At 42.7% G+C, this 17,074-nt stretch overlaps 1 protein-coding gene and 1 long non-coding RNA gene across 2 annotated transcripts in view; one reads left to right on the forward strand and one right to left on the reverse strand.

The window, feature by feature from the left end:
* LOC309365452 overlaps positions 1–8,125 on the reverse strand; it is a 258,469-nt gene extending 250,344 nt beyond the window's left edge. Inside the window, exon 1 of the long non-coding RNA XR_014166160.1 lies at positions 8,062–8,125. This is a non-coding gene — a long non-coding RNA (uncharacterized lncRNA). The remainder of the gene's footprint in view (positions 1–8,061) is intronic.
* The window catches only part of TAFA4 (TAFA chemokine like family member 4), a 125,135-nt gene that overhangs the window by 76,172 nt on the left and 31,889 nt on the right, over positions 1–17,074 (forward strand). The gene's annotated exons all lie outside the window — the stretch shown is intronic.

Raw genomic sequence — 17,074 nt, forward strand, 5'->3', positions numbered from 1 at the left:
AACGCAGTTAGATGCATTGCAGTTTGCGCCCTAGTTTGGGGGCAAGTGAGGAATTCATGTAGCTGCCTCTATTGGATCCATGTAATTGGGTTTCCCCGCAATTGAGTCTGTAATTTCTGTTCCATGATGGGTCTGCTATTAACAAAAAAATAATCTCATAGCCAAAAATAAATAAATAAATAAATAAATAAATCTCCTTTGACCTCCAAGGCTGCCAGGATACTTTCCCTGTGTTTAGTAATATAAGAGAAAGTAGATTGCGCAGAAATCAACTGGGAACCTCTATGTTTCCAAAAGTTAATTAATGCATTAGTAAATGGATTTTCTGCCATTTGTTGCATGCTAAGTTTCTTATTAAGGCCAAAAAAGCAATGCACTAATCGGAAGACCATTTATCACTTTATTCTCCAGCTGCACCCATCTTTCCCTTGTGCTATCCAAGCGGAGGGATATTAGATGTCAAAGCTGATGGGCATCAAAATATGTTCTTAAATGAGGAACTCCCCACTCACTGCTTTTGTTGATATAACAGTGGCCTTTTAATCCTAGGATTCTTCTTTTTCAAAAATAAAATCCACTGTTTCCTTTTGCCAAATTGCCAAAAGTGTATCAGATATCCAAACAGGTAATACATGATAAAGCAAAGTAATTTTGAGAACAGCAGTCATTTTCACTGCCACAACGTTTACCAAAAATGTCTGTTTAGATTATTCTAGGCAAGCTGTTTAACAGAATCATAGAACTGTAGAGCTGGAAGGGACCATGAGGGTCATCTAGTCCTGCCCGCAGCAGTGCAGAAATATTTTGCTCAAACCCACAACCCTGAGATTAAGAGTCTCATTATTTACTGACAGAGCAATCGCTGCCATGCTGAAGTGTGAAAAGGTGACAAGGATCAGGAACAAAGGAAAGCTGATGGGGGTCAGGGAGAGGGAAAGCAGTCAGCCGAGAGCCCCATTGCATTCTCCTACAGGGAGCCAAATAATTTCCATTTTTCTACACACAGATGTCAGTGCATCTCATTGATGTCTATGAAGGACAATCACTGTGCTGTATGTGGGACTATTGAGGGGTAATAGCAAGGAAGGAGGGTCCACAACCTCCTGAGGGAGTTCATTCCACTGTCAAACAGCTGTCACAAAGTCCTTCCTGATGTTTAGTCGGACTCTCCTTCCTTGTAACTTGAATCCATTGGTTTGGGGCCTACTTTCCAAAGCAGAAGAAAACAAGCTCGCTCTAGCCTCCATGTGACAGTCCTTTAGATATTTGAAGACAGCTATCATATCTCTTCACAGTCTCTTCTTTCCTAATCTACATGTACCCACTTCCCTCAACTGTTCCTCATAAGGCTTGGTTTCCAGACCCTTGATCATCTTGGTTGTCCTCCTCTGTGCACATTCCAGCTTGTCAATATCCTTCTTAAACTGTGGTGCCCACAACTGGACACAGAACTCCAGGTGCACCTCTCACATCTGAATGGTGAGAAGTTCTATGGTTGCTGAAGCTGCCAGGTTCAACCTGTAGGTAGGCTGGGAAAGTCCCCTGTCTGGAACCCTGGGAAGCCTCTGCCATTCATTCTAGGCAAGGCATAGGCAAACTCGGCCCTCCAGATGTTTTGGGACTACAACTCCCAACATCCCTAGCTAACAGGACCAGTGGTCAGGGATGATGGGAGTTGTAGTCCCAAAACATCTGGAGGGCTGAGTTTGCCTATGCCTGATGTAGACAATATCGAGCTAGATGGACCAATGATCTGATTTAGTCTAATGCAGATTTTCATGTTCTTATGAAACCAGAGGCAGGTGTTCCCACCTTTGCCATATTATTAATAGTAGCCCCTTGCTTCCCCCCTCTCATTAGTTCCATTAAGATCCACAGAAGCAAGGAAATATGTATTTTGTATTGCATATGTAAATAAATATTGTATATGCAAATAGATAGGTATAGGCTTGCCATATGTCAGGAAAATTCCTGACATGTCCCAGACGTATGACAACATGATGGAAAAAACATCGAAAACAGGTTTCCTCTTAAAAGTTCAACAATTTTGGGGGTCTTCCTAAAAAAAAATTAAAAAATAGGTATACAGTGGTACCTCGGGTTACATACGCTTCAGGTTACAAACTCCGTTAACCCAGAAATAATACCTCAGGTTAAGATCTTTACTTCAGTATGAGAACAGAAATCGTGCTCTGGCCCCATTAGCTAAAGTGGTGCTTCAGGTTAAGAACAGTTTCAGGTTAAGACCGGACCTCTGGAACGAATTAAGTACTTAACCCGAGGTACCACTGTATTGCATTGACAGCCACTTTGCTAGCAACTGATTAGGTAGTTGATGCTATGGGAACCTCTGTTCAATCAGCCTCATGCCATCTATGTTGATTATTCCAGTTATGTCACTACTCGATCCAAGCTCATCTCTCTGTGTGTTGGGGAGGGGGATGGATGGATGGACAGCAGCCTGTTTGTAACATATTTCCCTTTTAATCAAGCTCGGGCTTTTGTGCCAAGTTTGCAAATTATATTGAACCTCAATAGCACCCATCATTCCAAGACCAGGGTGCAGTCTACATCGGGAGCAAGGAAGGGCTTTCATTTGCTAGGATCGGCATGCGATAACCAGGCTGCAAGCGCAGGAGCTGTGTAATAGCTCCGTGCCACTCTTTTGAAAACCCAGCAGGCAAAAGGGAAAAGCCTACCCTTGGAACCTGAAGGAGTCTAATTTGAGGAGTCTTGCGGATTTCTTTCTGCAGCGGTTCTAAGCATCCTTGCCCCTAGTGACCTAATTATGTCACCTGCATGCCGAACGAAAAACTTTGTTCTTAAGCAAGACTGCCACAAGGCTTGTGGGCTTTGTAGCGAAATTCCCCTGTAAATTGGATTTCAACTGCCTGCAGTTGCTGAGAGCTGCTGACTTCATCAGTTTATCTAAGGTTAGGAAGCTCAGCTGGGGTTTTCTGTTTGTTTGCTTGTTTGTTTTTAGTTTTGCAGTTCTCCTGCTCCCTTCCTTTCCAAAAGGCCAAGGAGGCAATGATAAAACCCATTTGTCTTTTTAATCTTTGCCTTGTAATTAGCTCCAAGAAGAGTAGGGACAGAAGATGCCAAACAAGAGCTGCTTCCTTCCCCCACTCTTTAAAAGTTCTTTAAGCCTGTCATGGAGTCTCAGGAGAGAGGGATGAAAAGAAGGGAAGACAATCAGGGACAGAAAAAAAGAATCGCCCAGCAAAATAAAGATTTAAACACGCAAATTTTATTCCGGTCGGAGAGGGAATCCCCACTTGCACTAAATTCCACCTTTTAAAATACAAAATGAACCACTAATAGTTTCGAAGAAGAAACTTCTGATTGTACTTCTCCTTTATTACACACAGCACAAGACCCCAGAGAATTTCATGGTGAGTCTGAAAGGGCTTTTCTATCTGATTTTTATTTAAGAATAAACATTCCTATAAGTATCAAGAGCCCTGTGTTTTTAAGACTTTATGCAGTACAGCTGCTCTGTGGTGCAAAATCTCTTCAGGATGCAAAAGGCCCCTATACTGCCAGCCAGCATGACCATGTACTTCATAGTGAATGTCTTGGAACACCCAATCCATATCATTGATATCCTGGCACAGCAAGCCTTAATTAAAATCTCCATGTGTTAACTAGCTTGAACGGTTTGTTCTGTGGGTTGAAGGATCCAACACAAAATTTTGAGAGATTTTTGTGTGTATTTAAGAGGAGCACTGCCATCAGAATCCAGTCAGGTAACAACTTTTTTAGGACTAACCCATAACGTCACAAAATAGTGAGCAAACTTTTGATCACTTCAGACCTCAGCATCAATGTCTGTGATGTAGGGGGATGGTTTGGTGTTGAAGACATAAAGTCTGCACTTATTCACAATTTCCTGTGAAATGTATTGTAGTAGTAGTAGTAGTAGTAGTAGTAGTACTAATACTAATACTAATACTAATACTAATACTAATACTGTAATGATAATTTATTCCCCGCCACTCTGGGCAGCTCCCAACAGAATATTAAAAATACTGTACAACAAAGCATCACACATTAAAAACTTCCCTAAACAGGGCTGCTTTCATATGTCTTCTAAAAGTCAGATAGTTGTTTATTTCCTTGACATCTGATGGGAGGATGGGTGCCACTACTGAGAAGGCCCTCCAGCCTGGTTCCTTGTAACCTCACATTATTGTTTTTAAACATTTTTAACCCGCCCTGGTGTTCTGAACAAAGAAAGGCAGGATAAAAATTGGCTCGCAAAACAATTGAGTACATACATACATACGGATAGTGGGAGATAAATTCCTAGCCCAGGACATTAGATCTTTCACAAACAGGCTGAAATCCTGACATATCATTTAAAGAACAATAACGCAAGCAGGTTTCGTAGGGTTTATCTTACCAAATATTATGGTATGCTTGTGTTTGTTTTAGATTGTGTTGTAGATTGTGTTGAGATTGTGTTTCCTTGTAAAAGTGCTAAATACATTTACAAAAACACCTTCAGGTTTCATTGTTACAGTGCAGTTGTGCAGTTTGGGGTGAGGAGGGAGACATAATCTATCAATGGCTATTAGTCAAAATGGCTATGTGGAACTTCCACGGTCACCGAATATTAGTTTCTTGGAAGCCCATTGCTCTGTCCCAGCTCCTGACAACCTAGCAGTTCGAAAGCACACCAGGGCAAGTAGATAAATAGGTACGGCTGTGGTGGGAAGGTAAATGGTGTTTCCGTGTGCTCGGGTTTCCATCATGGTTTTCTGTTCTGCCAGAAGCAGTTTAGTCATGCTGGCCACATGACCAGGAAAGCTGTCTGTGGACAAACGCCAGCTCCTTCGGCCTAAAGTGAGATCCATAGTCAAGTTTGACTGGGCTTAACTGTCCAGGGGTCCTTTACCTTTACTTTTACCTTGGAATCAGCAGAGAAAGTGGCAAGGGTCTATTGCCTTTAAATTCTGTTATTGGCCTTACGGGGGCGGCAAATTATTATTACAGTGGTACCTCGGGTTAAGTACTTAATTCATTCCGGAAGTCCGTTCTTAACCTGAAACTGTTCTTAACCTGAAGCACCACTTTAGCTAATGGGGCCTTCTGCTGCTGCCGCTTCACCGGAACACAATTTCTGTTCTCATCCTGAAGCAAAGTTCTTAACCTGAAACACTATTTCTGGGTTCGTGGAGTCTGTAACCTGAAGCATATGTAACCTGAGGTACCACAGTATTCATTTCATTTTTATTTCATTTTTAGGAAACATTTCATTTTTAGGGGAAAATCTCCAGTGTGTTTAAACAACACATTAAAACAATCCAGAATAAAATGTTGCTGAATAACGTCAAATATAAAAGATACATTCAAAGCAACATAATTAACAGGAAGCTAAAATGTTACGTTAAAGATTTCAAAATAAAACCTTGCAAGGGAGGTCAGCTACACAGTACACATTTAACGTGCGCCTCCCTAGGCGCCCACTGGAGACAGGCAAATGCCCACAGCAGAAGCAAGCTTCTGGATCAGACAAACCTTTGGCCTAGGAGGGCTCTTACTCCTTGAGAAGGGACTCATGCAGCTAGACAAATTACCTCTGTTGGGGATGCCACCATACTGTGAGCTCAGTGCATCGCATGTGCACACAACCGACACTATTTGCCAGTTGCCACTTATGAAGAAGCAAGGGCTTAAAAATGCACAGATGTCTGCTGGGTAACATTAACCTCGTTCAGTCTCTGTGCTGAATAATTAAAATAAACTATCTAGCCTTAAACTATATGTATATAGACTGTTAGCAGAAGTCATTATTAGTACACTGTCCTGCCACGCTGGCGTAAACCTTTCTGGACCTCAGCATGCCTGATTAAATATTTAGCGAATATTGTTCTACCATAAAATTAACAGTTTTCCTCTCCTTCTTTCCTGCAACTGGTAGTCTCCAAAGTCCTTTTAATCCTTAAATACTGGCATCTCTGTGTATGTGTGTGTGAAAGCCAATTTGGAACAACATGTCACACTGAAAAGGTAAGAGTGGCCTTGACTGTCAGGAGCAGACAGCAGGTCTTGTCCACTAACCTAGTTATGTCTGTGAGTGCATCCCTTTATTTTCCCCAAATCGGTGAATGGATGGCATTCATGCCTAAATGGAAAAGTGAAGTCTATCCTCTATCTTTTAACATTGAAGTCCTTTCCACATGGTCTAGAAAATGTACAATGAGTGCATGGAATATCAGCTGTGGTCTCCACCCATCGTATCTTCATGCTTAGAGGCTTTGTGTGCATAGCGCAGGCATGTTCAGGTTATAGATATAGTTGTTACTGCATACTGTCTTTGAAATATTTTGTTGTAAACACCCCAGGGAATGTGTATTTGTAGATAGCTACATACATAAAACTAATAAATAATGTGTGATAGCCAAAGTGAGTCGTCCTCAAAGTAGACCCATTGAAATCGGTGGGCTTAAGTTATACATGTTAATTTCAGTAGGTCTACTCTATGACTTAGATGGAAATCACAACAACAACAACAACAACAACAACAACAACAACGATAGCCTCTCAGAACATTTCTTGGGAGAGGAATTGCATTGCATTGACTATCTATGATTTATAATTTATTCTCTGCCTTTTTCTCTTTCTTCTTCTTTTTTGTACCACAGCATTTCCCCTGCATTATTTTCATGCACTCTGATAACTGGCCAATATATCTCCTGTGGTGGCTGGTTCCACTTAATCATCTGGGATTCACCGTGGTATTGAAAATGGTTTTGTAGATTCGGTGTTTGATGGGAGAAAAGGTTCCTCTTTTGGGCACCATTGCGGTTCTGCTCAATCTATTTCCCTGTGTGTGTGTCATCATGGCAGAAGAACCTGAGGCAATTGCATGGTAGATTCTTTGCTTTTTCTTGTGTAGTGACAATTCTAATTTTATCTCTGCACTCCTGGAATGTATTAGAGTGAAAATTGACATTAAAGGATGCAGCAGAAGGAACTGAAATGAATATAACTCGACTAGCCTGTGGCAAAGATCTGTACCTGTGCAGACTAGCTAGCTTCTGACACATCCATGTCATGAGGGGAAGTAGGAGGGAATGGCTGAGGTATTTATTCATTTTCTCTCTCTGTGAGAACACAGTAATTTAGGGGTAGGCCACAAGAAGGCTTCATCTTTGAAGGCTGCGCTCACAGGTTTATTGTTTGTCATGATTAGATCCCCAAATATCCATTGAAGGTGTTTGACACTTTGCCAGACTAGATCCATATCCTCTTTTGAGCCCTAATGTAATTTTAAATGTTGATCATTGGCATAATATTTATTCAATCCTTGTATAATATATAGAAAATTATTTCAGGCCAGTCTTAAATGCCAGCATAGGGAGACAGATGATTGTAGCACTGGACCTATGGGCACATTACATTCTTTTATGTGGAAAGACGTTTTGAGTGTACACCTTAAAATACAAAGTGTGAATGTGACAAGCACATACACAAATGTCCCTTCAGCTATTGTTACACCTCCATTGGCTGGTGGCTTATATTTTATCTTTCTTTTGAGGGCCATTCATTTGGTGTTCATATCTTCTTGGGTCAGGAGTTGGGTGGCAGGAAATGAACTGCTATGTCTGTAATTTCACAACTCCAGTAAGTCTCCGGAAGACTTGTGTTGTACAGGGAATGTGTCAGTTGTGATTGGTTGCAGGTGCCTTGATTTTTACACCCAGCACCACTTTGTTTAAAGTTTCCATCTGTTTCCGGGCTATGGGTGCACATAAAACAGAGAAGGACTAGCAAAGAGAAGTTTTGTGCTAACTCTCATCTGTAAAAGTCTGACTCTCCACTCCCGTAAACAACCCGAGGGGCATGTGGGGTTAATGACAGTTCGGCAGTGACAGGCTCCACCCTGGCAGTAAATTCAATGCAGCTTTTCTTCCACCATCTCTTCTTCCATACAAATTTGACTTCAAAAACGCTGACGTGTGCTAGAACTTTAGAAGAGCTTTGCTGGATCAAGGCAAAGGCCCTTCTAGTCAAGTATCCTGTTTTTACAGTGGCTAGATGACAGTGGGACACGGGTGGCGCTGTGGGTTAAACCACAGAGCCTAGGACTTGCCGATCAGAAGGTTGGTGGTTCAAATCCGCACGATGGGGTGAGCTCCTGTTGCTCGGTCCCTGCTCCTGCCAACCTAGCAGTTCGAAAGCACGTCAAAATGGAAGTAGATAAATAGGTACCACTCCGGCGGGAAGGTAAATGGCGTTTCTGTGCGCTGCTCTGGTTTGCCAGAAGCGGCTTAGTCATGCTGGCCACATGACCCAGAAGCTGTACGCCGGCTCCCTTGGCCAATAAAATGAGATGAGCGCTGCAACCCCAGAGTCGGTCACGATTGGACCTACCGTAATGGTCAGGGGTCCCTTTACCTTTTTAACTAGATGACAACAGGAAGCTGATAAGGAAGATCTCCCCACTTACAGTTCCAGGCAACTCGCATTCAGAGAAACATCTTTAGCTCAAGCTGCCCATCGAGGTTTCAAAGTTAAGTGAAGAACATGACATATCTTGTTTTCCTGCTTTGGTCAAGCATTTTGTGTGTTAGCCGTGCTGGTAATACACGCAGTTATCTTTCTGGACGCTGTTCAAATAAGGCCGTTTCCTGGAACTTACATATTTATGATAACCTCAGGCCATCTGCTGATCTGCCACCAATCTCACAACCCAGATAAATATATATATATATCTAACAAGAGCCTTTCTTATCATGAAAACACTATTTCTAATAATATGTCTTATATGCATGAGGTTTTTTTGTTAAATGAAATGAACACTTTTTAATCTCTTCACACCCAAATCCAAGCTTGGGGATGGGAATGAAAACTATCAAATTCTTTTCTTGGTCTGTGCAACATAAACAAGCTGATAAACAATATGTAAATGAAGATGTTTTAAGGCACTGCACATGCATGTGTGTGTGTGTATATATGTATAAATTATATAAAAATTAGGCATCATGTAAAAAGTCTTGAGAAAGCTATTACTTTTAAGCCAGACATGGTCTTTAAGTTGACTGATAAAAATATATGCAATAATGTTAATGGGGTTTTGAAGCTTTAAGAAAAATAAATGACTTCTGCTTTTAGATTATGAATAGTAAAAATATGACAGAAGCTGTAGCACTTACTACACACCAGTTCTAAATATTTGACAGCGTGTCTGTCTTTGGGGTATAGTATAGCATCTCTACAATATTAATATGAAATAATTAGTGCATTATAATTAGTGCAACTACAACACAATGGTTAGTGCATCCTATCTTAAGCATTGATGCTGCAAGTTAGGAGATGTAGCGAGTTTGGAGATCAAGGCCTAAAAAGATATTTTCTAACATATTGAAAAAGAATGTGACTTAAGATATAATAGCTCTCTTTCTCACTCTGCATGGGTGTGCGTATATATTTGTGTGTGTATGTATGTGAATAAACAATACAGTGGTGCCTGGGGTTACAAACTTAATTCATTCCAGAGGTCCGTTCTTAACCTGAAACTTTTCTTAACTTGAGACACCACTTTAGCTAATGGGGCCTCCCACTGCGGCACGATTTCTGTTCTCATCCTGAAGCAAAGTTCTTAACCCGAGGTACTATTTCTGGGTTAGCAGCATCTGTAACCTGAAGCGTCTGTAACCTGAAGCATCTGTAACCCAAGGTACCACTGCGTCCTGCCATGCCCATCAATCTTGAAAATGTCTATCAATCTTGAAAAGCTTGAAAGACGCACAAATGTGGGATACTGTCACCTCTCTTGAATGTGTGATGTACACAATACATGGGAGTAGTGCTTCATCTGATATACCTCAAGTGGAGGACTGACTGATTAGTTGAAGCTTTGGCACTGATGGAAGCTATAGCTGTTTTCATAACTTGGGCTGTGAATCTTTGGATGCAGGGCTGGGAAACGTTCACATCTCCTCCTTCCCACCACGTGGATAAGGATGTGGTTGGAAACTGTACCGCTGGAGTCATCTTCATGGCCAGGCTGCCAATACCTTGGCAGCACCATCAAAGCAGGTGCACAGGCATCCAATAGAAAGAATGTAAAGCTCTCTGTTGCCCAGGAGTAAGAGAAACAGAGAAGCCTGCAAGATGCAGGCAGGGAAGAAGGTGTGGAGAAAAGAAAGTCCTTTCTTAGACTGGGTGATGGGACTGAGTGGCGGACAGTTTGGTCACTGCCTTCTAAGACTTCATGTCATTCATGTCAATCTCAGTAGCCCTCTTCAGTACAGTGCAGTGTGTGTGTGTGTGTGTGTGTGTGTGTGTGTGTGCGCACACACACACACACACACATACCATAATTATTTGGGGATAGTAAACCACAGAGCCTAGGACTTGCTGATCAGAAGGTCAGCGGTTCGAATCCCCGCGACGGGGTGAGCTCCCATTGTTCGGTCCCAGCTCCTGCCAACCTAGCAGTTCAAAAGCACACCAGTACAAGTAGATAAATAGGTACTGCTCCAGTGGGAAGGTAAATGGCCTTTCCGCCATTCTGGTTTCACCAGAAGTGGCTTAGTCATGCTGGCCACATGACCCAGAAGCTGTCTGTGGACAAACACTGACTCCCTTGACCTGTAGAGCGAGATGAGAGCCGCAACCCCAGAGTCGTTCGCGACTGGACCTAACGGTTAGGGGTACCTTTACCTTTTAAATAACTTGCAGAGCCTACACAAATAGAGAAGGCTCCCTGCATCATATTTTCAGCCTTCAACTTGTGGAGATGAGGGCATGTGGTGGGGCTGGGGCAATGGATTCATTCTCAAGACTCTGCCTCATACCACAGCATGTGGGTTTATGTGCACATTAAGCTGTACACCCAAATAAATCAGAGGTCCAGCTCCAATGGATGTGATTCCATTGCTTTCTCCGCATTCAGTCAACATGTGGAAGGAAAGCGTGAACAGGGCTAGAGTGGCCTTCCTCACACTTCTGGATTCCCAGGACAACAGGCGTTTGGAGCAGCTTCTCGTTTTCTGGATGATGTGTTGGACCAGGATGGTTTCCCCCTTGCCATGATGTCTTGGAAGGAAGAGGCTATGACCTCTCAGTGGCCCTTGATCCTCTGGCAGGTGGCAGGAGTTGGAGTGCCCTTCTTCTTGCTTCTCCAGTTCCCAGGGCAAACTATGTGTTAAAGTCTATCATTTGTTATTCATTCATAATTGGGAACTAGTCTATCATTTGTTATTCATTCATAATTGGGAACTAACACATGGAAGTAGCTAAGCTACCTTTGCAATACTTTTATGGCCTGAAGATTCCTGTGGCTTTGAGAAGCATTTCTGCCATATTAACAAGAACTTGTTATTCCTTAACGAGGCAATCCAAGATAAGCTTCTAAATAAGCGAAATACTTATTTGTGTGGAGAATAGCCATTTTAATTAGATATTTCTAGAGACAGAGGAATAATGTCCATTGTATCAGGTCACCTTTAATCACATTCAGGAAGAGGTGTTCGTAAAGCTTGAGGCAACCCAAGCAGGGCAATGTGTATATTAATGTTCTGCTTCTACATGCCAATTTCTTAACTCCTGCAGCTGTTCCAGAAAAGCACTGTCCCTTTTGGCCCTTTTGGCCTCATTCTTGTGCCCCATCTATTTAATGACCCTTCTCATTCGTCTCTATCCCTTCTGTTGGTCACAACAGGGTTTTGGGGGGTGAGGGTGGGGAATCCACCCAGTGAGAGAACCTGTTGATTTGAAGGGAACGCAGTGGATGTAGCCTACCTTCATTTCAGCAAGGCATTTGACAAGGTGCCTCATGATATTCTTGTAAAGAAGCTGGTAAAATGCGGTCTTGACTATGCTACCACTCAGTGGATTTGTAACTGGCTGACTGACCAAACCCAAAGGGTGCTCATCAATGGTTCCTCTTCATCCTGGAGAAGAGTGACTAGTGGGTTCTGTCTTGGGCCCGGTCTTATTCAACATCTTTATCAACGACTTGGATGAAGGACTCAAGGGCATCCTGATCAAATTTGCAGATGACACTAAACTGGGAGGGGTGGCTAACACCCCAGAGGACAGGATCACACTTCAAAATGACCTTGACAGATTAGAGAACTGGGCCAAAACAAACAAGATGAATTTTAACAGGGGGAAATGTAAAGTATTGCACTTGGGCAAAAAAAAAGAGAGAGGCACAAATACAAGATGGGTGACACCTGGCTTGAGAGCAGTACATGTGAAAAGGATCTAGGAGTCTTGGTTGACCACAAACTTGACATGAGCCAACAGTGTGACGCGGCAGCTAAAAAAGCCAATGCAATTCTGGGCTGCATCAATAGGAGTATAGCATCTAGATCAAGGGAAGTAATAGTGCCACTGTATTCTGCTCTGGTAAGACCTCACTTGGAGTACTGTGTCCAGTTCTGGGCACCACAGTTCAAGAAGGACACTGACAAACTGGAACGTGTCCAGAGGAGGGCAACCAAAATGGTCAAAGGCCTGGAAACGATGTCTTATGAGGAACGGCTAAGGGACCTGGGCATGTTTAGCCTGGAGAAGAGGAGGTTAAGGGGTGATATGATAACCATGTTCAAATATATAAAAGGATGTCACATAGAGGAGGGAGAAAGGTTGTTTTCTGCTGCTCCAGAGAAGCGGACACAGAGCAATGGATCCAAACTACAAGAAAGAAGATTCCACCTAAACATTAGGAAGAACTTCCTGACAGTAAGAGCTGTTCGACAGTGGAATTTGCTGCCAAGGAGTGTGATTGAGTCTCCTTCTTTGGAGGTCTTTAAGCAGAGGCTTGACAACCATATGTCAGGAGTGCTCTGATGGTGTTTCCTGCTTGGCAGGGGGTTGGACTTGATGGCCCTTGTGGTCTCTTCCAACTCTATGATTCTATGATTTCAAGGGAAACCAAAGGTTCCTCAAACCTGAGGAACTCCTCTTAACATTTAGCCACCAGTCTAGCTTTAGGTTGATGTACTGTCTTTCACCTTTCTTTTATTTGTGTGTATCAAAGAAGGATATCAGGATCTTTTGATTCTGATAAACAAAGAACATTTCTATGTTGCATCTGAACTGTGGTTTTAATGCTAGTGACTGAGAACACACCAGGATTGTGCTGTGGTTTCAGTGATAGGGAGCTATAGTTTGTTTAAACATGGGTTTACTTCCTGTGGACAAAAACAAAGAGGTAGCAACAGGAGGGAGAAGTATGCAAACCTAGTGCTCATGCAAGCACAGAGCAAGAAACCATGGTTTCCTGCTATGTCAGAACTAGGCCACCAACTAGGAGCCATTGATAGACTTCTACCTTCTCTTGCTGTTGTTCATCTGTGACTGGTTTTCAGAGGCATGGGTCCTTTGGTCTTGGAAGTGGTGTACAGGCATTATGACTTGCAGTAATTGATAGCCTTTTCCTCCACAAATAGCTCTCTTTTTAGAGCCATCTAAGCCAGAGGCCATCACCACATCTTGTGGCAGTGAATTCTGTAATTCGCCTCAGGCGCTTCTCTTCTCACCTAAATTACTGGTACCTGAAGTTCTTTGTAAGGATTTCTGTCTAATATGCATGTGTTAGATTGAATGGATTTTCAGAGGAGGAGGAAATAGGTCTGTGCCCTTGTCAACCTGAGAAAAATAATTTAGTTTCTTCCAAGGTATCACCATTATAAGCAATATTGTGATTCTAAAACTTGTCCTTATTTTTTAAAATCATTTTTATACCACTCTTGATTTAAGAACAAACAAAACCAAGATGGTTTGCAGCACCATAGTATGGAACATGCTCCCTGCTGGCTTTTGTTTAAACAGGCACTCCCTTGAACTGAGCCTCCTGTTTTAATTGCTATGTTGTTTCAGCTGGATTGTTTTATTGCCTATTTTAATTAGGGGTGTTCATATTTTAATGTTTGCGTAACTGTTTTTTATACTTTGTTAACCATCTAGAAGCCTGTTTCGCAATAAGTGGAATGAATATATAACAACAACAATAAATATAAAAATCCAATAATTACAGTAAATACTGCAACAGCTGCAGTAGCTGGACAATTCTCAGTAGCTTATTATTGAAGGCCTAGTTGAATAAATGCATTTTTAGGAGGTGCCAGAAACTCAGCAGAGTTAGCACCTGCCTTATTTCAAGGCGGAGATGATTCCACAAGCCAGCTGCCACAGCACAAAGCCCTGCCCCACAGATGGAAAGTCAAATGGACTCCTGCAGGCTGTGACACAGCCAGGAGGGCCCAGTATACCTGAAGGAGCATTTCCACCCCCATCGTTCTGCCCAGACACTGAGGTCCAGTGCTGAGGGCCTTCTGGCGGTTCCCTCGCTGCGAGAAGCAAAGTTACAGGGAACCAGGCAGAGGGCCTTCTCGGTAATGGTGCCTGCCCTGTGGAACACCCTCCCATCAGATGTCAAAGAAATAAACAACTATCTGACGTTTAGAAGACATCTGAAGGCAGCCCTGTTTAGGGAAGTTTAAAATTATTGATGTTTTAATGTACTTTTAATTTTTTGCTGGAAGCCACCCAGAGTGGCTGGGGAAACCTAGCCAGATGGGTGGGGTAAAAATATGTTGTTGTTGTTGTTGTTGTTGTTGTTGTTGTTGTTGTTGTTATCCTGAGGTCTCACAAATCAGGCAGGTGTGTATGGGAACAGGGGCTCCTTAAAGTAACCAGGTTGCAAATTGTTTTAGGACTTATCAGTGACAGAACCTTAAACCTGGTCGAGTAGCAAGTTGGCAGCTAGTGCTGTTCTTTGAATGTCACCTGTTCACAATGCTGCTCCAGTTAACAGTTAAACTGCTGGGTTTACCTCAGGCTGCAGCTTCCAGATCAACCTTAATTTATACCAGCCATTCTAGAAGGGTGGTTTATAAACTATAGGTGAAGTTAAATTTCTCACACACCCCTCCCAAAAATATGCTCCTCAAAAATTTGTAGAATTTTTGCTTTTCATTTAACATTGCGATGGTATTGAGCTTTTTACAGCAATTGATGGCTAACAATTTATGAAGTTTTGATCCATGCCAGATCAAAGGAATTCAAGACGTGCATGTCTGAAGCTCTTTGTTTTGAGGATAACATTTCACATTTCTGGTTTGAATTCAAATTCCCAAGGCAAAGTGAAATTTCACATCAACATTTTATGTGATGCAGTTGGGTGAATTTACTTGGATTACTTGTGCATTTGTCTCTGGTTAGAACTGATTAGTTTTTCAGGAGGGTTCTGCCTCCATGGTCGGAAGCCAGCGAGGAGGCTAGGGGAAAATTAGCTGTGGGGTCTCAGAGCGGGTAATCTTCATAAAAAGGGGAGGGGGAGGGAAGGAAGAGGAATAAAAGATCAGGCTGAGTTCAAATTAAAGGCCAGGCGGAATAGCTCTGTCTTACGGGCCCGACGGAAGGAAGTTAAATCCTGCAGGGCCCTGGTCTCATGGGACAGAGCATTCCACCAGGTTGGAGCCATCACTGAGAAGGCCCTGGCCCTGGTGGAGGATAGTCTGACTTCCTTAGGGCCTGGGACCTCTAAACTATGGTTATTCATGGACCTTAAGGTCCTCTGAGGGGCATACCAGGAGAGGCAGTCCCGTAAATGTTTGTGGAGTTATACTGCGGAATACTGTTTGCCTGTGGCAAACTGTATCCCTTACCCCTTAAAAATATTGCTTTTCAAAATCTCTCTCTTTACACATGCAGAAGAGAGCCCTAGGTAGGTTGGTTACATGGAAAGGAAGCCTTTCAGCTGCTCTGCGCTTTGCTCCAGAAGTGGCTAAGCTGTGGCCTGTCAAATTGTTGTTGGACCACTGCCCCCATTGGCTGGCCAGCTTGCCCCATGGTCCTTGGACTACAGCTCCCATCATCTGGAAGGTGGTGGACTTTCCTTCACTGGAAGTTTTTTAACAGAGGTTGGATGGTCATCTGTTAGAGATTCTTTAACTGTCCTTCCTGCATTGCAGGGGGCTGGACTAGATAACCCTTGAGGTCCCTTCCCGCTCTACAATTCTATGATTCTGTCCCGGACCACTGGTCATGCAGAGCACAGGTTAACAACGCCTGCTTTTAACCCCAAAGAGGAACAGCTGGTTGTGACCTTTGGATGCCAGTGTGGTGTAGTGGTTAAGAGCGGTAGTCTTGTAATCTGGGGAACCGGGTTCGAGTCTCCGCTCCTCCACATGCAGCTGCTGGGTGACCTTGGGCCAGTCACACTTCTCTGAAGTCTCTCAGCCCCACTCACCTCACAGAGTGTTTGTTGTGGGGGAGGAAGGGAAAGGAGATTGTGAGCTGCTTTGAGACTCCTGAAGAGGAGTGAAAGGCGGGATATCAAATCCAAACTCTTCTTCTTCTTGATGTCATCGGATCAGGTCCTTGTCCAGGAGCAAATACAGGAACCCTGTAACTTTGGCCAGTTTTAAAATTAAACTTCAGAGCCATATAACATTACAACACAGGATTCTAATATAAGCCTGTGAGAAACTGTGGGCTGCTTTTATGATTCTTGCAGCATTATCTGTCTCTGATGATGATTTTATGTAGCTCTTGATTCATGGCTGCAGAATGGGATCCAGTGGAATGTAAAATGCCAGTTATGTTTTGAAAGCCGTAATTCAAGAGCGGCAATAAAGGAGAAAGGTTCGTTTCCTCTCCGCTTGCATCTTCACACATGGGCCTGCATGAAAAGGAATATATAAGCATTCAGTCTTCGAATAGCCATGCAAGCAAGGTGGCAATATTAAACCTTTGAAAGTATTCTTTCAGATTTCTTTTTTTAAAAAAAGTTTTTGGGCTGTTTAGACTTTATGGGTCATTATTTTATGGTAAACAAGTGGATTTTTAAACTTGGAACAGTTGGGATATTGTTCTCATCCGTTTCGTCTGAACAAGCCCAAGACAATTGTGAAAAGCGATGTAAGGCCTGCTATAAAAATGAGCAAAACTCTGAAAGTAATTAAACAGCATTTTCAAGGCCGAAGGGCTTTCTGGAGGATTAATGACTAGCTGAGAAGCACTTGATAGCCTCCACCCAGGACATTAAGCCAGCCTGATTGCTTGAAACATCTTCCGGCAGTCCAGTCATCTTAGATTTTAATGC

This window comes from Podarcis melisellensis (assembly GCF_964234715.1).
Source record: "Podarcis melisellensis genome assembly, chromosome: 2".
NCBI lineage: Eukaryota > Metazoa > Chordata > Lepidosauria > Squamata > Lacertidae > Podarcis > Podarcis melisellensis.